The following is a 22,563-nucleotide window of genomic DNA, read 5'->3' on the forward strand; positions in this document are numbered from 1 at the left end:
CTAAACAAAACAAGCCTCGGATACCAAATATCTAAAACATCCAGTAAAATCAACCATCTGTTGTACATGGATGATCTGAAGTTGTATGGAAAGTCCCACTCAGAAATTGAATCACTGCTAAACACTGTCCGTATATTCAGTAGCAATATAGCAATGGAGTTTGGACTAGACAAGTGTGCTGCATTAATAATGAACAGAGGGAAAATAAGAAAAACAGAAGAAATAGAACTGCCCAATGGAAGCAAGATCAAGAACCTGGAAGAGAAAGAACCTTACAAATACTTGGGCATTCTCCAAGCTGATAACATCACACACACTTTAGTTAAAAGAAAAATAGGAAGTGGATACATCAGGATAGTCAGAAAAATCCTCAAGTCCAAACTCAATGGCGGGAACATCATACAAGCCATAAACACCTGGGCTATACAGTATCTGTTATTAGATACACTGCAGGAATAATAGACTGGACCCAGGCAGAGCTAGAGACGCTAGATCGTAAGACCAGGAAAATGATGACCATCAATCATGCTCTGCATCCCCGCAGTGATGTAGATAAGCTCTACCTCCCTCGCAGCTCAGGTGGAAGAGGAATGCTGCAAGTCCATCAAACAGTAGAGGAGGAGAAAAGAGGCCTTGAAGAATATATAAGGGACGTGAAGAAGATGCACTTCAAATGGTCAAGAATGCGAAACTATTCAACATCAATGAAACAAAACAGGCCTACAAGAAAGAACAAGTCAAGAACCGAACAGAAAAATGGAGAAATAAGCCCCTGCATGGTCAACAGGCGCGTAACAATGATAGGGCAAGGGGAGACAGTTGTCTGGGGGCCCCACTGCCTGGAGGGGCACCCCAGAGGCACCTCATGTGACTCCCCATTGCCCCCTGCCCAGCCCCATAGCCTCTCAGCCACTTGCCCTCTTCGCCGTCTCTCCTGCTTGTTCTGCTGGCCCGCAATCGAAGCAGCAGACAAGCTGCCAAGAGCTCCTTTTCTCCCGCCTCTCAGCTGATCGGCAGGTGGGCGGGGCTTCCACGGAGGCCTCCCTGTAGGCCGCAGTGAAGCCTGAACTCGAGTAGGGCCCAAGCAAGCCAGGAAGGAGGAGGCAGCCTGAGTGTTCTCTGCAGCAGAAGACCCCCTGCTGCACTGCTTAACCCAGACCAGCATTTGCCAGGTAGAGTGTGAACTCCTTTTTGTGGTTACCTTTCCCGCCCCCCCCCCCCCATATATAGGGATCTGCTTGCCATAGGGCTTGGATATGGGGGGGGGAGGGACCGAGAAGTCTCTGAATATTTATTTTGAAACAGCTTGGAAAATTTGCTGACTTAAAAAAAACTATCTAAAAAGTCCTATAAGTGGCTTGTTAATGGCAGAAAATTGCAAAAACTTCTGGAACAGTATTTTATTAATTTTATTTATTCATTCATTCATTTATAAATGCACTTATGTTCAAGTTGTTTTGCAACCCAGAAGGTCTGAGTGAGAACTGTGAAGCATGTGTGGTGCTTTTATTTTATTTTTCTTGTGTGTGAACTGCTCCCCAATAACTTGCAGGGACTTCAGGGTCAATCTGGCCAACATGTGAATGCAGCACCTCCATTCCAGAGGAGATGTGTCTTAAAGGGCTTTAAAAGCCTCCTGTGAAAAACCTCCTGCAATCAAACTTGACTGAATTTGTTCAGAATTCTGAGAAAACAAACATAGGTTCACCCTGCATGGTTGAAAGTCTCCTTTGCTAATCTGCAGCGAGGGGCCCATTTTAATAATTCATCTTTCTAGTGTGTTCTAGGCATTAAAAGTAATACAAATGTATAGTACTCAATGTATATCGCTATATATTGTGACGTGTGTGTGTGTATTCAGTGAAATGTATTTGCAGGCAGCATACTTATTTTGGAATATCAGACTTAAATCCTTGGGGGCCTGGGGTGTGCGGAGGCCCTGGACTTTGGGGGGGGGCATTTTAAAATCTTGTCTCTGGGCCCACTCCAACCTTGCTACGCCCCTGATGGTCAATATTTACACAATATAAGTGGAAAATCAGACATCCCCAAGACCTGGCAATGGCTTAAGAATGGCAACTTGAAGAAAGAAACAGAGGGTTTAATACTGGCTGCACAAGAACAGGCACTAAGAACAAATGCAATAAGAGCAAAAGTCAAAAAATCAACCACAAACAGTAAGTGCCGCCTTTGTAAAGAAGCAGATGAAACAGTGGACCACCTGATCAGCTGTTGTAAGAAGATCGCACAGACTGACTACAAACAAAGGCATGACAAGGTAGCAGGGATGATACACTGGAACATCTGTAAAACATACAAGCTACCTGTAGCCAAGAATTGGGACCATCAAATTGAAAAAGTTGAAGAAAATGAAGATGTAAAAAATATTATGGGACTTCCGACTACAAACAGACAAACATCTGCCATACAATATATCAGATATCACTGTAGTCAAGAAGAAAGAAAAACAAGTCAAAATAATCGACATAGCAATACCAGGGGATAGCAGAATAGAAGAAAAAGAAATAGAAAAAATCACCAAATACAAAGATCTACAAATTGAAATTGAAAGGCTGTGGCAGAAGAAGACCAAAATAATCCCAGTGGTAATTGGCGCCCTGGGTGCAGTTCCCAAAGACCTTGAAGAGCACCTCAACACCATAGGGGCCACAGAAATCACCATCAGCCAATTACAAAAAGCAGCTTTACTGGGAACAGCCTATATTCTGCGACGATATCTATAACCATTGACAATAAAATTCTGGCATCCCAGGTCCTTGGGAAGCACTCGATGGCTGGATAAACCAAACCAGTCAATAACACTTGTCTGAATGTGTAAACAAGAAATAATAGCTGATAATAATAGCAGATAATAATAGCTAATAATAATAATAATAATAGTAGTAGTAGTAGTAGTAGTAGTAAAAGCAGATGAAGTCATGCAACACTTATTAACTAACAAACAGCTTCCAGTTGAACAGAAAGGAAATTGTCCGAACACCAGAGGCACAAAAGACCAGCTGCTGATTGACAAAATGATTTTAGAAAATTGCAAGAGAAGAAATACAAATCTAAGTGTTGCATGGATTGCCTACAAGAAAGCCTTCGATTCATTGCCTCACACATGGATACTAAAATGTTTAGAAACAACTGGTGTCAGCAAAAACATTCAGATATTTATTTTTTAAAAAGCAATGAGCATGTGGAGTACACAGTTAACAATCAATGGCGAGACACTTGGACAGGTTAGCATTAGAAGAGGCATTTTCCAAGGGGACTCACTATCCCCTCTGTTGTTTGTAATCGCCATGACCCCACTTTCACAAATACAAAACAAAACAGGCCTCGGATACCAAACATCTAAAACATCAAGTAAAATCAACCATCTGCTGTACATGGACAATCTGAAGTTGTATGGAAAGTCCCAGTCAGAAATTGAATCACTGCTAAACACTCTCCGTATATCCAGTAGCGATATATCAATGGAGTTTGGACTAGACAAGTGTGCTGCATTAATAATGAACAGAGGGAAAATAAGAAAAACTGCCCAATAGTAGTGTGCATGGTTCAGTTCGGGCACACTGTTAAAGCCTTCCAGACCGGTTCGGAAGTCCGGAGGTCCGGATGGGCGGGGGACTGTTACTTTAAGCGGGGGTGGTGGTGGTAGTACTTACCCCCCCACGCCACTCTTCCTCCTCCGGCGCTGGTCCTTTTAAAAATCTTCTTGGGGCAGCAGAGTTCCTCCTTGCCACCCCTGCCCCCGTCTTTGTTCCTTAAGGCTTAAAGAGACTAGAGCTAGCGTGACCCCTGCACGGCGCACATGCTCATCTCTGACGCTGCCGCACGCGCGCCGCATTCAACATATGTGGCGCGTGCGCGGCAGCGTCAGAGATGAGCACACACGCCATGCAGGGTGCATGCGCGCCACTAGCTCTAGTCTCTTTTAGCCTTAAGGAACAAAGACGGGGGCAGGGGTGGCAGGGAGGAACTCTGCTGCCCCAAGAAGATTTTTTAAAGGACCAGCGCCAGAGGGGGAAGAGCGGCGGTGGGGGAGGGTAAGTACTACCACCCCCCGCTTAAAGTTACAGTCCCCCCCTGTGCCGGACCGGGGGGGGGACTCCGGACCGTGCACATCCCTACTACCCAATGGAAGCTAGATCAAGAACCTGGAAGAGAAAGAACCTTACAAATACTTGGGCATTCTCCAGGCTCATAACATCGCACACACTGAAGTTAAAAGAAAAATTGGAAGTGAATACATCAGGAGAGTTAGAAAAATCCTCAAGTCCAAACTCAATGGCAGGAACACCATACAAGCCATAAACACCTGGGCTATACCTGTTATCAGATACACTGCAGGAATAATAGACTGGACCCAGGCAGAGCTAGAGACGCTGGATCATAAGACCAGGAAAATAATGACCATCAATCATGTTCTGCGCCTGCACAGTGATGTAGATAGGCTATACCTCCCTTGCAGCTCAGGTGGAAGAGGAATGCTGCAAGTCCATCAAACAGTAGAGGAGGAGAAAAGAGGCCTTGAAGAATATATCAAGGACAGTGAAGAGGATGCACTTCAAATGGTCAATAACGCGAAACTATTCAACACCAATGAAACAAAGCAGGCCTACAAGAAAGAACAAGTCAAGAACCGAGCAGAAAAATGGAGAAATAAGCCCCTGCATGGTCAATATTTGCACAATATAAGTGGAAAATCAGACATCCCCAAGACCTGGCAGTGGCTTAAGAATGGCAACTTGAAGAAAGAAACAGAGGGTTTAATACTGGCTGCACAAGAACAGGCACTAAGAACAAACGCAATAAGAGCAAAAGTTGAAAAATCCACAACAAACAGCAAGTGCCGCCTTTGTAAAGAAGCAGATGAAACAGTGGACCACCTAATCAGCTGTTGTAAGAATATCGCACAGACTGACTACAAACAAAGGCATGACAAAGTAGCAGGGATGATACACTGGAACATCTGCAAAAAATACAAGCTACCTGTAGCCAAACATTGGTGGGACCATAAAATTGAAAAAGTGGTAGAAAATGAAGATGTAAAAATATTATGGGACTTCCGACTACAAACAGACAAACATCTGCCACCCAATACACCAGATATAACTGTAGTCGATAAGAAAGAAAAACAAGTTAAAATAATCGACATAGCAATACCAGGGGATAGCAGAATAGAAGAAAAAGAAATAGAAAAAAATCACCAAATACAAAGATCTACAAATTGAAATTGAAAGGCTGTGGCAGAAGAAGACCAAAATAATCCCAGTGGTCATTGGCGCCTGGGGGCAGTTCCAAAAGACCTTGAAGAGCACCTCAACACCACAGGGGCCACAGAAATCACCATCAGCCAATTACAAAAAGCAGCTTTACTGGGAACAGCCTATATTCTGCGACAATATCTATAACCATTGACAATAAAATTCTGGCATCCCAGGTCCTTGGGAAGGACTCGATGGCTGGATAAAACAAACCAGTCAATAACACCTGTCTGACTGTGTAAACAAGTAATAATAATAAATATTTATCTACAAGAATGCCTTCAAAGAATGCCTTCTTGCAGAACTAACTCACCTCTCAATCCTGCCCTCATTCCTTCTCGACTGGGGGGAGTTTCTTCCTCCTCTGCTTTCTAGCGGCATCCTTGTATCAGCTGGCTGTTGCTTCTCTTCCCCCTCTGTTCCCATCCCTTTGCTTCTCTTGCCTCTGCTTTTGGGGCTCTTAGTTAATACATCAGAATGAGAGCTCTGCCTTTCCCTTCCCCCTATCTGCTTTCCAGACTGGGCATTTGATCGCCCTTTCTTTCCTTCACTCATGTCTGCGCTCTGACTCCTTGGCCAGAATGTTAGCTACAGAATGTTTACATTTTTGTGCTGAGAGTAAAGAGATAAGGGAACCATCGCCTAGGAGATAGGCTTGTCAGCAGCCTTTCAGGAAAATAATGGTTTTCACAGCTAGTCTGAATAAGATGCTTTTAGTTGCCATTCCTTTCTAGTGAAGGAGAAATTATTTTTACCTGTTGCTGAGAACCCTATACTAGGAAACATCTGACTGAAATTGTTTACATGCCTGCGTGATTAATAACTTGAATGTAACTTTAGTTTTTAATAAAGCTTTAAAACTGCAGTCTTGTGTTTGGTGTGCCTTCCGCCCCCCCACCTCTTTCCATCCTGATTTCTCCATGATCTCAAAGAACCGAACTGTGAGTAGTCTCTGTGGACTATAAATGGGAGGGGCGCAGTAGACTGCTGTTATCAGGCTCTGTATAACCTCCCTGCTCAATCATGCCCCACGCAGTCTTGGACAGAACCTGAAAGCTCAAGACTAGTGCCTGCTTGACGAAGAGGTGGGGCGTGACAACACAGTGATTTGAAAGAGAGATATCTGAAGCCTTTCTTGCTAGTTGCTCTCTAGGATTGCTGAAGATTGGCCTGGAGTTTCAGGGAATTGAGATCAATCTCCAGGAATTTGGACTGATCTTCCAGTGGATACTGAAGGCAATCCCAGTTATTTTAATGCCTTGATATGGTGAAAACTAATGGGGAAGAAAGCCTGGAAAAACATATCCAGGAGTTTCAAGCAGAACAGGTAGCCCTAGTTGAAAAGCATTGGCGGGGGGTGCTTCTGAGCAGAAAAACAGCCAGGAACAGCTTCCGGGCAATGGCAACCCTCCCTGGCACCTCCCCCTCCACCTTCAGCAGCTCCCCGATGATGCTGAACTTGGAAGGTGTCCCTGCACTTCTCAGGATCCAACAGTTGTGCGGGAACAGGCAATTGTTATCTGGTCCAGCTGAAGCATTTCGTCTATTGATCTAGCACAAGGGTGACCAAATGTTCTTAGTTTTAAAAGACTGTGCTTTATTCCATAGAACCATGGACTAATGTTGGGGGGGCAGGGCTGTAGCTCAGTTGTTACACTACCCGTCTGGCTTGGTTGCATCCTGGTGTATCTTGGTTTTCCATAATGGCTATGTTGTCATCTCTGCTGTTAGCAGAGACCCTGCCTAGGCATGTACCCCCTGTCAATGGAAAGGAGATTAGTCATTTTGATTGGGTATATTCTTAATGCTTCCAGATCATTATTGTGATTGCAAGGGATTGGGAAATACCACTGTGGGTACTTGGTGTCTCTGGGCATACACAGAGTTGATCAGAATAGACAGAACTCTCTCACCCATTAGGCATGGAGGAAACTTTCTCCAAAGAGTACCAGGAGAGCCAAGGAAAGCAAAACCTATGGTTGCCTCCTATAGATAGGAAACCTAGAGTTCATCAGGATGAGTCATATTGAAAATCCTTCCATTCACACAGACAGTCTGTATAGAAACTAGGGATGTGTGTTTCGTTTCGGATACAAAACGTTTTGTGCACAAAACAGGCTGTTTCGGCTGTTATGTAGCCAAAACAAAACACCCAATGCTTAAAACAGAAAATTTTGTAGCCAAAACAAAACGTCCCTGTTTCGGATACAAAACGTTTTGTTGTTTCGGCTGTTTTGGAACTCCATTTTGCAATCACAAAAAATCTTTCTCCTTCAGTCTCCATTTTGAGTTTTGACATCTGTTTGAATTTCCAGCCTTTCCAGCCTGCAGATTGGCCAGCAGGGGAGCGCGGGGTCTGGGGTTGGGGAGTGCAGTGCGGGGTCTAAGGTGGCAGCAGGGGAGCGCAGGGCTTTGGGGTTGCAGCAGTGGAGCACAGGGTCTGGGGTTGCAGCAGTGGAGCATGGGCTTTGGGGTTGCAGCAATTGAATTTAAAAATTTATGTGTGGTGTTTGTTGTTAGTTGTTGTTTCACACTCTTGTGTGTGGATAAATTGCATTTCTGGGGGGGGGATGTGAATGTGCTTGACCAAAACTTGTTCTTTGCAAAGCTCTGCGGGTGTTGTAGATGTGTGATGTTGATGTTATTTTGGAGGGGGAAGAGTGGGTTGGGTGGTAGTGCCCCAATGGGTGCCTGCTACCACCTAGGTTTCAGAGTGATTGGGCAAAGGTCTCAATATTATTTGATTTTTGAAGTGAAGTTTACTCTTTTCCCCCATAGTGAAGGATGGAGGTTTCAGCAGCCCCAGAATTGCACATGTAGGGCACTTGGGTGGCCCAGAGAGAGTGGTGGCATAGTGAACATAGGGTGCCAACCACCCCCATGGCTTGATAACCCATGGTGTACTGGGTTCTATTGTTTTGGAAGTGTTCTGAGTGTAGATTCTCTGGTTGCATATGAGATTTTCAATGAGAAACCATGAATCCACTCTCATTTGCTACTGCTAATAGCAGAAATAAAATAAAAAATCTTAAAGACACATAAACTTCAAAAAAAAATTTAAATCAACCCTTTGCCCATTTTTTTGGAAATTGGGGTGGTAGCCTCCACCCATTAGGCACTACCACCCCACCCCACTCTTCTGACCCCATGACCCATTTTTCCGATCCAAATCGATTCGGATTCGGATAAATTTGGATCCAAATTGAATCTGGGCTGATTCGGATGGGTCAGATTCGGACACAAATCAAAACGGCGGTGTTTCGATTTGAGTACAAATCAAATCACAAAAAATCGTTTCGTGCACACCCCTAATAGAAACTGTCCTGCTGCTTCCTTTGTCTTCAGAGAAATGCCCGAAGAGCACCTAAAGGAACGTGCTATTTACCAGTCCCACCACGCTGCCATTCCTTTGATTCAAGACTATCACCTGTCCACAGCACAATGGACACACCTCTGATCATGTTCCCAGGTCACTTTGTGACTATTAAAACCACATTGCCCCTTTGCCTCAACGGAAACAAAGACACAAGGTACTTGTCAACCCACAGGTTTGCTTTTATTTTTTCATGTTTGCCACTTCTCCCAAACCTCTCACTTTACACATGCACATAGAGAACTGGTCTCTTGCATGGGATGTTTTGCTTTTCTCTCCTTTTCCCTGGGCAGTCCTCCTTTGGAGTGCTTCCTCCCTGAGTAGCAAGACCTCAGTCCCTTAGTAGGCACACTGCCTTCTCTCATGGTCTGGAGTCTCTCTGCCTCAGCCCTCTGCAACGAATGGACTATACCTCTTTTCAAGAAGGAAACCTGCACCTGTGATCCTTGAACTCATTCCTCAACCTATGATAGGTAGCTATAGATCAGTGTCTCTATCTCTACTGTCCCACTTTCTCTATCACCCCCTTTGCTATCCCGTATCCTATAGTGCTCTTGAATGTGAATTAGACGTAATTCAGTGTCATTCTCCAAGCATAAACCTCTTAAAGGTTAAGTTGTGCCATCGAGTCGGTGTCAACTCTTGGCAACAACAGAGCCCTGTGGTTGTCTTTAGCAATAGCAATAGCACTTACATTTATATACCGCTTTATAGCCGGAGCTCTCTAAGCGGTTTACAATGATTTAGCATATTGCCCCCAACATTCTGGGTACTTTAATAAAATAAAGGAGGGGTTTCCCATTGCTATCTCCCATGCAGTATGAGATGATGCCTTTCAGCATCTTCCTGTATCACTGCTGCCCGATATAGGTGTTTCCCATAGTCTGGGAAACAAACCAGCAGGGATTTGAATCGGCAACCCTTTGCTCTCTAGGCAAGTTATTTCCCTGCTGTGCCACATTATCAGCAGCTCTACTGAATCACTAACTACCACTTTTAACCTGTAAATTTCTGTTATTCAATAAAACTTAGCTTTGGTTTCAAGGAACACGAACTCTATTGTGTCCTGCTGAGCATTATTATTATTTATTTACACAGTCAGACAGGTGTTATTGACTGGTTTGTTTTATCCAGACATCGAGTCCTTCCTAAGGACCTGGGATGGCTGAATTTTATTGTCAGTGTTGTTGCTGTTGTTATAGATATCATCGCAAAATATAGGCTGTTCCCAGTAAAGTTGCTTTTTGTAATTGGCTGGTGGTGATTTCTGTGGCCCCTATGGTGTTGAGGTGCTCTTCAAGGTGTTTTGGAATTGCACCTAGGGCGCCAATTACCACTGGGATTATTTTGGTCTTTTTCTTCTAAAGCCTTTCAATTTCAATTTGTAGATCTTTGTATTTTGTTATTTTTTCTATTTCTTTTTCTTCTATTCTGCTATCCCCTGGTATTGCTATGTCAATTATTTTAACTTGTTTTTCTTTCTTCTCGACTACAGTTATATCTGTATTGTGTATTGTGTGGCAGATGTTTGTCTGTTTGTAGTCGCAAGTCCCAGAATATTTTTACATCTTCCCACCAATCTTTGGCTACATGTAGCTTGTATTTTTTGCAGATGTTCCAGTGTATCATCCCTGCTACCTTGCCATGCCTTTGTTTGTAGCCAGTCTGTGCGATCTTTTTACAACAGCTGATTAGGTGGTCCACTGTTTCATCTGCTTCTTTACAAAGGTGGCACTTGCTGTTTGTTGTGGATTTTTTGACTTTTGCTCTTATTGCATTTGTTCTTAGTGCCTGTTCTTGTGCAGCCAGTATTAAACCTTCCGTTTCTTTCTTCAAGTTGCCATTCTTAAGCCATTGCCAGGTCTTGGTTTGATTTTCCACTTATATTGTGCAAATATTGACCATGCAGTGGCTTATTTTTCCATTATTATTATTATTATTATTATTATTATTATTATTATTATTATTTCTATACTGCCCTTCCAAAAATGCCTCAGGGCATTTTACACAGAGAAATAACAAATAAATAAGATGGATCCCTGTCCCCAAAGGGCTCACAATCGAAAAAGAAACATGAGATACACACCAGCAAGGGGGTGGATAGGGCCAGTTACTCTCCCCCTGCTAAATAAAGAGAATCACCAGGTTAAAATGTGCCTCTTTGCCAAGTTATCAGGGGTTCGGATGTTAGCAGGGGTTCGGATGTTAGCAGCATCCTAATACTGGGGTGCCTTACCCATGATTCACTTTCCTAGTACCTTAGTTTATAATTTGGCTGTGTGCAGGTTTGCACCAAATTTGAATTAGTTTCCCCACATTAAGCCAAAACATAGTCACAAAGGATGATAATTACCAGACTTCCAAGCCAATCTGGTAACACAGTAGTATGTTGAAGGTCCCAGGTTCAAGTCCTGCCATTTCCAGATAGGACTGGAAAAGATCCCCTGCTTGAATCTCTGGAAAGCCATAGCCTGTCAGTCCCAACAATATTGAGCTAGATGGACTGAAGGTTGGACAGTATGCGGCAGCTGCATATGTGCAACCAAACTGATGTCTCTTATTTTGGAATGCTACAGATCCACTAAATTCTATAAGACATCTTAGTTCCTACAATGTGCTATATTTGAAACATTACTTTGACAACTAAAGATGAGAAACCAGAGTCTGACAGGAAATTTCTGAAGTGAGTGAATGTTTTCTCAAGAAAGAAGAAATGTCTCTCCATAAACTTTAAGTCACTGAGAAAAAGCTCCTTTCTATAGACAAGTGAAGCACAATGTGAATGTCGTATAAAACCATGACACATGTGGTTATCTGCACAATACCTTTACAGTTACATCCAGCTCTCACTTTCATCTTAAACCCAAGCACTAGAAATCCTGTGCTTTGTTGAGTGACTACTGGCAGTTGGAGGTTGGATCTATGGTAGGTGAACTGACAGAAATAAACATCTGGAAATGAAGCTCAGTGTAGCAGAGGTTATGAGGTATCCCCCCCTCCAAAAACAACTCAAAGTACTGCCTATATATATGGAACCTTTTAAAGTGGTGATTATTTTATAGTTTGGAGGAGAGTGCAAATATTTCTATTCAGGCCAGCATCACACACACAGTGGCTGTTGCTGCTGGTGGTGGTGTGTGTTTGTGTGTGTGATTAAGAACATGAGCCCTTTCGAGACAGGGAACCATTTTATCATACGCCTCACAATGTAAACAATTTCAAAACTTAGTTTGTTGAAAAGCAGTATATTAATAATATTTAATGATAATATAATATTAGTTCTATAGCAGTTCTCATGCTGTTTCCTGTTTCAGAGCTTCTCATGCTAAGTGAGGTATAAAAAACCAGCTTCTCTGGGAATGCGTTCACCTTTGAATCCAACTCATATTGTCCAAGTCAATATAATAAAAATAGCTTGTTCTCACCAGTTTCTATTTCCTTTCAAAAAAGGTCACCCAGTCAGTCTTTTAAAGCTTTCTCTCATCAATATCAGTAGGTCCAAAATATCAGAACTGAAGTCAAGCTGGAGATTCAGTAAAGGGGCAATGCACTATTCTGAGAGAACCCACTGATAACTCTGTTGCATGTCTTCATTCAGTATATAGAGACATGTTTATCTATTGCCCTTGTTTTGTTTGGGTTTTTTTTCCAGATAGGTTTCAGAAGAGCCAAAATGATTATATTGGGCGGGGGCAGGAATCACATTCATATACAACTTTGCCTAGTTAATATCAAACAAATTAGCCCCATTCATCATTTGGCATTATTATACTTGGTTTTCAAGCAAAGATTTATTTTATTTATTATTTATTTATTATTAAAAAATTTATACTGCCCTTCCAAAAGGCCCAGGCTTCAATACATTAAAACACTATTAAAATCAATTAACAATTAAAACAGAAATTATAAAACTGCATAAAATAATTAACAATTAAAACATCATAAAACACCAATTAAATAGGCAAAACAATTTAAAAACAAGTTTTGAAAAGCTGAGAAAGCTTGGTTGAAGAGATGTGTTTTCAGAAATTTCTTTAAAATTGCCAGAGATGGGGAGGCTCATATCTTAGTAGGGAGCATATTCCACAATCTTGGGGCAGCAACTGAGAAGGCCCGTCTCTGTGTAGCCACCAAACGAGTTGGCGGCAGCTAGAGACAGACCTCCTCAAGTGACCTCAATGGGCAGTGGGGCACATAGCAAAGAAGACGTTCTCTTAAATATCCAGGGCCTAAGCCGTTTAGGGCTTTGTAAGTTATAACTAGCACTTTGTATTTCGCCTGGGAACCTATTGGCAGCCAGTGTAGCTCCATCAACAGAGGAGTAATGTGGTCTCTCCGAGATGACCTAGAGACCAACCCAGCTGCCGCACCGTGAACCAACTGAAGTTTCTGGACTATGTACAAAGGTAGCCCCATGTAGAGCACATTACAGAAGTCAAGCCTGGAGGTTACCATCAAATGTACCACTGTTTTGAGGTCATTGATCTCGAGAAATAGGCACAGCTGGCGTATCAGCCAAAGCTGATAGAAAGCACCCCTGGCCACCGCCTCAGCCTGAGAAACCAGGGAGCGGTATGAATCCAGAAGTACTCCCAAACGGCAAACCTGTTCCTTTTGGGGAAGTGTGACCCCATCTAGAACAGGTAGATCAAGATTGTCTCTAGAGTTCTGACCCCGCACAATAAGTATCTCTGTCTTATCTGGATTCAGCTTCAGTTTATTCTCTCTCATCCAGCCCATTACTGCTTCCCGGCAGGCATTTAGGGAGGATATGCCAACTCCTGAAGAGGTTGACATGGAGAAGTAGATCTGGGTGTCATCAGGATACTGGTAACACCCAGCTCCAAATCCCCTGATGATATCTCCCAGCAGTTTCATGTAGATGTTAAAAAGCATTGGAGAAAGTATGGAGCCTTGAGGGAAAGTATTAAGCCTTACAAAGATGGGGGACATTGGTTGGGTTTATAAGTTCTCACTGTTCTCACTGGCTTTTTAAATTTTATTTTAGGGAAAACAGACCTTTGGTTTATTTCCCATTTCTAGCACACAAGAAGTGCTAGAAATATCCTCTCAGGCAGTTTCTGGGTCAATAGTTACAAATGTTCCTGCCCTTCAGTAAGTCACAGATCAAGCATATAGTTCACATGGGCTGGTCAGGGTGAAGTGGAAGGCATGTGAGCAGTTAATTATTTTTTGCAGTCACAGGGTCTGTCACAGAATTAAGCACATTGAACACAGCATCAGGAAAGTCTTCAACTTCTTATAATGAAGAGCAGTTAACTAAAAGCATGGATGTGTTCAGGGTTGTAGACAGAGGGAAAACTTGAGGAGCAACAGTTTTTTTGGGGGGAGGGGGGTTGAAAGACACTTTTGAGGGAAGATATGGGGAAATATGAGGTTTAGCAGGGGGAACACTGGAGCATTGGACGCTGCTTTATACTGAGTCAGACCATTGGTTTCATCTAGCTCTACCCTGACTGGAAGCAGCTCTCCAAGGTTTCAAGTCAGGAATGAGTGGATCCTATAGGGGTTTGGGGGAAATGTAAAAAAATTGTTTAAAATTGCCCACCTGCCCATTTATTTTGTGGGTTGGGTGGTAGGTAGCACCCATCATGCCTTATCACCCAACCTACTTTGGTGTCCCTAGGAGCTACCAGTGGTGAACAGTGGAGTGTTTCAAGTTTCCCCATAGTTCCCTATGGCCAAAACACTCAAAACACTTGAAACATTTCAAGTTTGTTCTGACAAAACAGCCGGCTTGACCGCTGTTTTGTTGAAAGATTTTGACCATTTTGTGATTTGTTTCAAGCTTGAGATGAATCACCAATTCCGTTTTGTGCACATCCCTACCACTAACCCTATGGATTCCCTTCTGTCTCCCATGGGCCTCACACTTCTCTTGCTAGACAATTATGCTAATATGCTAATTCCCATCCCCTGATCAGAGAATGCTGCGAGCTGATTTTTTCTACTGATGGAAATATTACTAAGAATTGGTGAATCTGTATAGTTCTTTTGTCTCCTAATAGCATGATCTGATTGTGGATATACATACCGACTGATTTTTTCTACTGATGGAAATATTACTAAGAATTGGTGAATCTGTATAGTTCTTTTGTCTCCTAATAGCATGATCTGATTGTGGATATACATACCGACTGCCCACAACATTGCTTTTTAATACAATTAACTTTACAAGTGATGGAAGGGAAGAGAGCTATGCTTACCTCAATGATTGAAGAAAAAAGAATGTATTTCTCTGACATTGTAATAGACCTTGAAAAGCACTACAGATTTTTTTAAAAATCAAATAGCATCGTTAGCACTGCCCTTTAGATAATCATTATGCTGCTTACATCTAGTTTATTTGCAACCCGCAAATCATACACTGAAAGCTTTCTGCCTGTTCTTTAAGATCATCTTTGGAGGCTCTACTCAGGGTGGCACCACCCATAATGGTGCAATGGTGCAGGGAGAGAGCCTTCTCGGTAGTGACCGCTCCCCGCCATCTATGGAATACCCCACCTAGAGAGGTTTGCCTGGTGACTTCTTTGTATTCCTGTATTTATCCAGTGAAAGGCTTGTTGGAAATGCAGCTTCTGATGGCATCGACTCTTAGCACCAGAAAACCTATTGACCACTAGGAGTAGAGGTAGTGAGCAAGGGAATCCCCTCTCTGACTACACTTTCCCTCCTCTACTTCCTCTTTTTGTTAGACTGATAGTCTCAGGTTTCATTCTCTCACCTGAAAGAAATATTTCCTCTTCCTCTTCCCCTTCCTGATGCAGTGAGCAGCTAGGCATGTAGGCCTTTCCTATCTCTCTGATGCATTTCCTACAGAAAGTACTTAGAACTTTAACTCCATGTCTCCAGACAATACTCATTAGCAGTGCTCTCCTCACTTCTGCACTTCTGCTGTGGGTTCGATAGATAAGCAAATATCCCCTCCAAATTTCTAACAAGCTTTCCTTTTCTGGCAAGCTTTTAATTTGTAATTGCTGCTTCTCTTGACTTCTGCTGGCTCTGTATTCAGCTTACGGTCTCCTTTAATTGTTTTAGAGTTGTGTTTATGTTGCTTTAGGTTTTGTTTTTAATGTTCTTTTTGGAAACTGCTTCAAGGACACTGGTCAGTTGAGTGGTAATATAAATATAATAAATGTACTTTTAACTTCCTTCATGAATGGGATAAAGCTTCAAGGATCGGGTGAAATTCCCAAAGCCCAGTTTGCCCTCTACCTAAATTCAAATAAATCGGTGAGCCCCTCCCTTGAAATATTTATGAAGAAGAAAGGAGTATAGCTGGACTAAGCACCTGCTTTTTAAAAAGAACCTTTATTGCACCTGCTAAATAATTCTGGGAGCCTAAACTAGAAGATGATGGAGATCTATGATCAGATCTTCCATCTCTTTCTTCCCAACTTCCCAACATTTCTGCTCTACAAAGTCCATGAAAATATCATAATGTGCACACACACGTGCGCGCACACACACACTACTACCCCTCCTCCTCCTCCTGCTCCTCTCAAAAGTAGTATTCACACCACAGTGAGAAATAATCACTGCCATGGAAGCACGTTTTGGAGGTTGTATCAGCTTTTTTGTAGGCACACTATTCATCTGCAGAACATCCACGAAGTCAATCATGAAACCGCAACAGGGAGGGAGTACCTACAGAGTGTGAATTATAGCCAGAAAATCCTGCTACTTCCCAGATTCAAACAATTATCTCCTCACCCATATCTGAATATCCTGCAAATACTGATGCTGCAAACTAAGATAGAAAAATGGTCAGAATGCTATGAAATGTCATTGAGCTTCTCCAGGTCTTTCCTGGTTCAAATAGGAACATAACTTGGTACCTTCAGAACTATGATTAATGCAGTTACTTTCTCAGGACTATTCACATAAGCATAGGTGACAAATGTATGAAATTGCTCTTCTTTAAGGCATGAGGAGATGCAGTTGGAATGTCTGTTTTTATACCTTCACCTTTCCCCCCATCATGGTGGCATATATGAGGCTGCCCAGTGATGACCTATCCAGGTACTGACAAGACTTAGACCTGCTTAGCTTCAGGAAGATAACTATCATGAGCCCTCAGACCATACCTTGGTCTGGAATGGAATGAAGGCATGCCATGGAATGATGTTTTTGCGGTGAAGTGATGGATATCACCAAGTTTTCTGGGTCACTTGAACCTTCTGTCAGTGGCATGGGCTGCAATCCAGGATGTTCTTCTTTCAGGTATGCCCAAAGGTTGGTGCAAATCTACCCCAGTGGGAAACTGGCCTATGATTTGAACAGCACACCCACCCCCATGCTACATTGCAAATTAGGTTTGAAATTCTCTTGAATTTCAGAAGTTGATTTTTTTAATGGAGGGCTGCTATTCAATAATAATGTCAAAAGCCATATAGGGCATGTAATATTATAACATGTCTATGAATTTTCATTAAAAGCATCTCCTGGGCCTGCTCCACTTCAAAATGCAGGTTGGGAACTGCATGTTTGAATGTTTCCACAACAAACACTCCCATGAATATAAGTAGCTAGTTATGAAGGCTAGGCTAGAATTCTTCTCCCTGACCCATCAGCTTTCCACAGACAGGGAGTTTTTGATATGGAGAAGCATTTAAACATGTGTTGTTCCTCCTGCTTTCTTAAATGGTACAGTCTTGTCCTATTATTTCCAAATCCAAACATACAGAATAGCCTTCATTCTCTGGAATGTGACAATGATATCCACATAATTAGAAAGGGAACACTGGTAAAAATAATGGCTGGCATCCTGACAAATGCAGCACATACAGAAGGACAAAGCTGTTGCACTAAGTCTGAAGTAGGGATGTGCACAAATTGTGATTCACATCACAATTTGAAACACATCCCTGGCACGTTTAAAATGGTGGAGAGCAGGTGCATACCTGTTTCTCTGCCACTCACTACCACTTCCTATATAGGAGGCACTCTCCCAGCTATCATGGTGCACCAGCAGTGCTCTCCCCAGCTTCCCTCACGTGGCGCTGGCATGCATGTGGCCTCCAACCATGCACAGCAGTCACTTGTGGGCTGGCATCATGTGAGGGAAGCTGGGGAGAGTGTCGCCAGTGCGTGATGCTAGCTGAGGGAGCACCACCCCTACAGGAAATGGCAGCGAGCGGCAGAGGAGCAGGTATGCACCTGCTGTCCTCCATTTTAAAGGTACCAGGGATGTATTTCAAATTGTGCTGCGAATCGCAATTTGTGCACATCCCTAGTTTGAAACTTTCAATCCAATCTAGTGTTGCACTAGCCCAAGCAGCATGCTTCCACTTGCACAACAGTGTACAACTGAGGGACATCTCATTTATTTAAAGGGAACTTTTGCACAAATTGTTGGGCTTTTTAAGCACAACTATCAGATCTGTGAGTAGAAGATATCCTTTGTTAGTCAGGATATCAGCCATAGTTTGTATTTTCTGAGCCACTTTGGGCTTCTGTGGGGAAGGAGACCTATTCCCTGTACTATCTTGGCAAAGCAGAGTGCAGGTGAGTTTCCACAGAACATGCTTATTCGCCAAACATATAACACAAAAGACAAAGAGGGCTGACTCAGAGTAAGGTGGTATTCATCTTCCCAAACTATGAAAGTCCAAATGAGACAAAACTAATTATGAGCAATGCTATCGAACAATGCTTCTCATGGTCATTCAACATTATAACATTCTCTGCTCTCAAAAATACATACAGGCAGCAAAGATCCAGGCTATAAGTTATACCATTTCAACATTAACAACAATTTGTTAAAACAAGCTGCCACTTAAAATATCGTCAAACATGGGCAATATGCATGTTATAAAAATTCCAATATAGCTGTACCTCAGTTCAGTTCAGTTTATTACGAGCTTTGATCAAATATACAGATTTCATCCAAATCCAAATAAAAAGAACCTTAAAGATAGATATTGATACAGAAGTGTGTGTGTGTGTGTATTTGACACACACGAAACATTACATAAAATAAAAATAAAATAGAATAGGATGAGACAAATTCAAAACCCTGAATTAACCATTTCTAATGTACCATGTGCAGATCTTAGTCACAGCTGTACAGAATTTGGCTACCAGATGTGAGACATCAGTGTATTTATCAGAAAGAAGTAAGCTCATATAAAACTCATCAGAATTATTTGGGTATCAAAAAACAAGAGGAGCAAGATGATCTAAAATGCAAATCATGATAGAAGGAACAATACAAAAGAACAACTGTCTCAACATTCCGATTCCCACAAGGACACAGTCACTCCAAATAGGGGACTCTCCTAAACCAACCCTCTAATACCACAGAGGGCAGCACATCCAGCCGAACCAATGTAAGGGTTCTTCTCTGTGTTAGGTATTTCAGGTTATACAGATATTTAGCTGTTGTTGTTTTTTTACAAGGGCTTCAAACCTCATGTAGCTTGATGCTTGGCTTAGATCTTTCTGGTGTTCCATATCAGTAATGTGCTGCTAAAGGAACACCCTGGCATTATCATAGCCCAGAGGGAGTAGATATTCCATTGATAACCCATATAATTTTAGCTTTTAAGTAATTAAGTGCATCCAATTGAAGGGTTATTCACCCTTAAAAAAACTAAGGGAGCTAAGCCAGAAGGAAAATAGATCAGTTTTAACCAAAAGTTGAAAATATGGATCCAGGCACAAGTCTCCAAGCTTGACAGGGCTGCTTCCAGTTGCAGCTTAGCATTTGACACACAGCAGGGGGTTACAAAAATAGCCCTAATAAATTTAGGCTGGATCCTTGCAAGTGGACAAAAATCACCAATATACAGATCTGAGAGCCATAAAGAAGTTGTGAAATTACCTTGGTTTGAAATGCCTTAATAACAGCTGGAACAAATCTACCCCCTGAAGAAAAAAAGAATCTCAAAATTGCAGTAGTTGACCTCTGAACATTTGTTACAATGGAATTAGTTTGCTCTTTCCCTAACCCTCACCCTGAAAGATGACCCTCAATTATTTATATTGTGTTGTCTACACTACACTAACCCCATAAATTTGCCATTTATGCATAATGGGTTTCTTGGCAAACATGACGACCTTTGTCTTCTGATCATTGATGGAAAGCAAATTTTCATGATAGTAATCAGCCAGAACTCTCAGTATTTTTCTCATCCCCACCAGAGACTGTGATAGAAGCAAAGCATCATCTGCATAGAGGAGGATGGTTAGATATCTACTGCACAATTTTGGTGGGTGAGATTCCAGATTAGAGAGTCTATCCATCATGTCATTATTATTATTATTATTAAACAATAGTGGGGCTAATATACAGCCCTGCTGGACTCCCCTCCCCTGCACTAATGGGACTTGTTAAGTGTCCCTGTGGGTTGCAATGCACTCTTGAGAGCCCCTATAAAGGTTTTTTTATTAACAGAAGTAACCTTTGGTTGATTTAATAATTTGATTATTTCCCCCATAATCTATCACAAGAGATGTGCTCAAAGGCTGGATTGAAGTCAACAAAGGTGGCATACAATGCACCCCTCGGCTTGTTCTTGTACATATTTATTGAATGCCTCAGAACCAGAACATGGTCTAAGGTAGATCGTCCAGCTCTGAGGCCTGCCTGCTCATCTGCCAGTACGCTTTCTCCTTTGAACCAGTCATGGAGCTTCCGAGATAGTTGTCTGGCATAAAGTTTACCAGTTATGGAGAGGAGGCTAACTGACCTATAATTAGCTGGATCAGTTTTGTTTCTTTTCTTGAAGATCAGAATAATTATAGACAAGACAAGCCACAGGGGTTCCATTATCTGTGGGAGTTCCATACCCACAGATAATGTAGTGAGGTCCACCTGCATAGCAATTTCCTCTGGTGAACAAACAGACAAGCTTCAATGGACATCTGCCAAACATGTTTCAACCACAAGGCCTTCATCAATGCCTTTAATAAAACAGTACTGAACCCTGGTTCAGGATTCAGCAAAGTTTTCCAGGTAGTTATGCACCAGTATATGCACTTACTAAGCAATTGGTTGCATAAAAAGTAAATATAAACCTTAGATCAGTAGGCACACTTTAATAATAAATATAAACCTGCAAATTAGTAGGCACACTTTAATAATATGAGGAGAGAATGAGCCAGAAAATGGGCATGGCGCCATTTATGCCAAAAATGCAGAAGATGCTTCAGTTCTGAAGAAAGAAACTACAGCTAGCATTTGGGTTGTTTTTAGAAATACATGTGTTTGTTTGTTTGTTTGTTTGTTTATCACATTTTTATACCGCCCAAAATGCAAGTTCTCTGGGCATTTTACAACAAAACAATAAAAACAACCAATAAAAAGATTAAAACATTTCAACTATTAAAACACAATTAAAACAATATCTACTTAAAAGCCTAGGTGAACAAATGCATCTTGACTGCCTTTTTAAAAGTTGTAAGAGATGGAGAGGCTCTTATTTCAGCAGGAAGTGTGTCCCAAAGTTTTGGGGCAGCAATGGAGAAGGCCTGTTCCGAAGTAGCCACCAGATGAGCCGGTGGCAACTGCAGATGAACCTAACCAGATTATCTCAATAGGCGGTGTGGTTCATAGCAAAGAAGACGTTCTCTTAAATATCCAGGGCCCAAGCTGTTTAGGGCTTTAAAAATTATAACCAAAACCTTGTACACCACGGAGAGTTTTGTGTCGAGAAGCACCCCCAGACTGTGCACCTGTTGCTTCTGGCGAAGTGTGACCCCATCCAGAACTGGCAGATCAAAATCATCTCCTGAGTTCCGACCCCGCACAAAAAGTACCTCTGTCTTATCTGGATTCAGCCTCTGGATTCAGCCTCTGTCTTATCTGGATTCAGCCTCAGCCTGTTACCTCTCATCCAGCCCATCACTGCCTCCAGGCAGACATTTAGGGAGATTATGCCTTCTCCTGATGTTGTTGACATGGAGAAAAAGATTTGGGTGTCATTAGCATACTGATAACACCCTGCATCAAATCTCCTGATGATCTCTCCCAGCAGTTTCATGTAGATGTTAAACAACATCAAAGACAATATGGAGCCCTGAGGGACACCATACCGAAGTTCAGTTTTTGAAGAACAACAGTCCCCAAGGGACACCATCTGGAATCTGACCAAGTGGTAAGAGTGGAACCACTGCAAAGCAGTGCCTCCCACCCCAACCCCCTCAGATGCTCCAGAAGGATAGTATCAAAAGCCGCCGAGAGGTCCAAAAGGACCAACAAAGTCACACTTCCTCTGTCAATTTCCAATTGGAGATCATCCATCAGGCTGACCAAGGCAGTCTCCACCCCATAGCCCACCCGAAAGCCAGTCTGAAATGGGTCTAGATAACCAGTTTCATCCAAAACTTCCTGGAGTTGGGAGGCCACCACCCTCTCAATTATTTTGCTCAGCCATGGAAGGTTGGAGATAGGCCTATAGTTGCTCAACTCTGAGGAATCCAGGGCAGGCTTCTTCAGAAGTGGTCTAATAATTGCCTCCTTAAGTCAAGGAGGCATCCTCCCCTCCCTTAGAGAAGCATTTATGATCTCTACTAGGCCTTCTACAACAACCTCCCTGCCAGATAGTATTAGCCATGTCAGACAAGGGTCAAGAGGACAGGTGGTAGGCCACAATGCTCCAAGCAGCTTGTCCACATCCTCACGAGTCACAAAATGAAAGGGATCCAGCCTAACCACATAAGAGGAGTCACTGGACACCTCCGATTCAGACACTGCAGTAAATCCAAGTCGGCCCAAATACGAGAGATTTTATCCACACAAAAATCTTTAAACACGTCACAGTGGGTAATAGATGGTTCCAAATTCTGATTCAAGGGAGGAGGGGCACTCACTAGCCCTCTCACAACCCTGAATAACTCTGATGGATGTGAACTTGTGGACACAATATGGGCCAAAAAGAATCGCTTCTT

The 22,563-nt window shown here is 42.4% G+C and overlaps 1 protein-coding gene and 1 long non-coding RNA gene across 5 annotated transcripts in view; one reads left to right on the plus strand and one right to left on the minus strand.

Moving 5' to 3' along the window:
* Positions 1–22,563, minus strand: part of NPSR1 (neuropeptide S receptor 1) — a 166,076-nt gene that overhangs the window by 45,083 nt on the left and 98,430 nt on the right. The window lies entirely within an intron of this gene.
* The window catches only part of LOC128331737 (uncharacterized), a 61,657-nt gene continuing 40,157 nt past the window's right edge, over positions 1,064–22,563 (plus strand). The window contains exon 1 of the long non-coding RNA XR_008310416.1: positions 1,064–1,172. This is a non-coding gene — a long non-coding RNA (uncharacterized LOC128331737). The remainder of the gene's footprint in view (positions 1,173–22,563) is intronic.

Source organism: Hemicordylus capensis, chromosome 6 (assembly GCF_027244095.1).
Source record: "Hemicordylus capensis ecotype Gifberg chromosome 6, rHemCap1.1.pri, whole genome shotgun sequence".
Lineage (NCBI taxonomy): Eukaryota > Metazoa > Chordata > Lepidosauria > Squamata > Cordylidae > Hemicordylus > Hemicordylus capensis.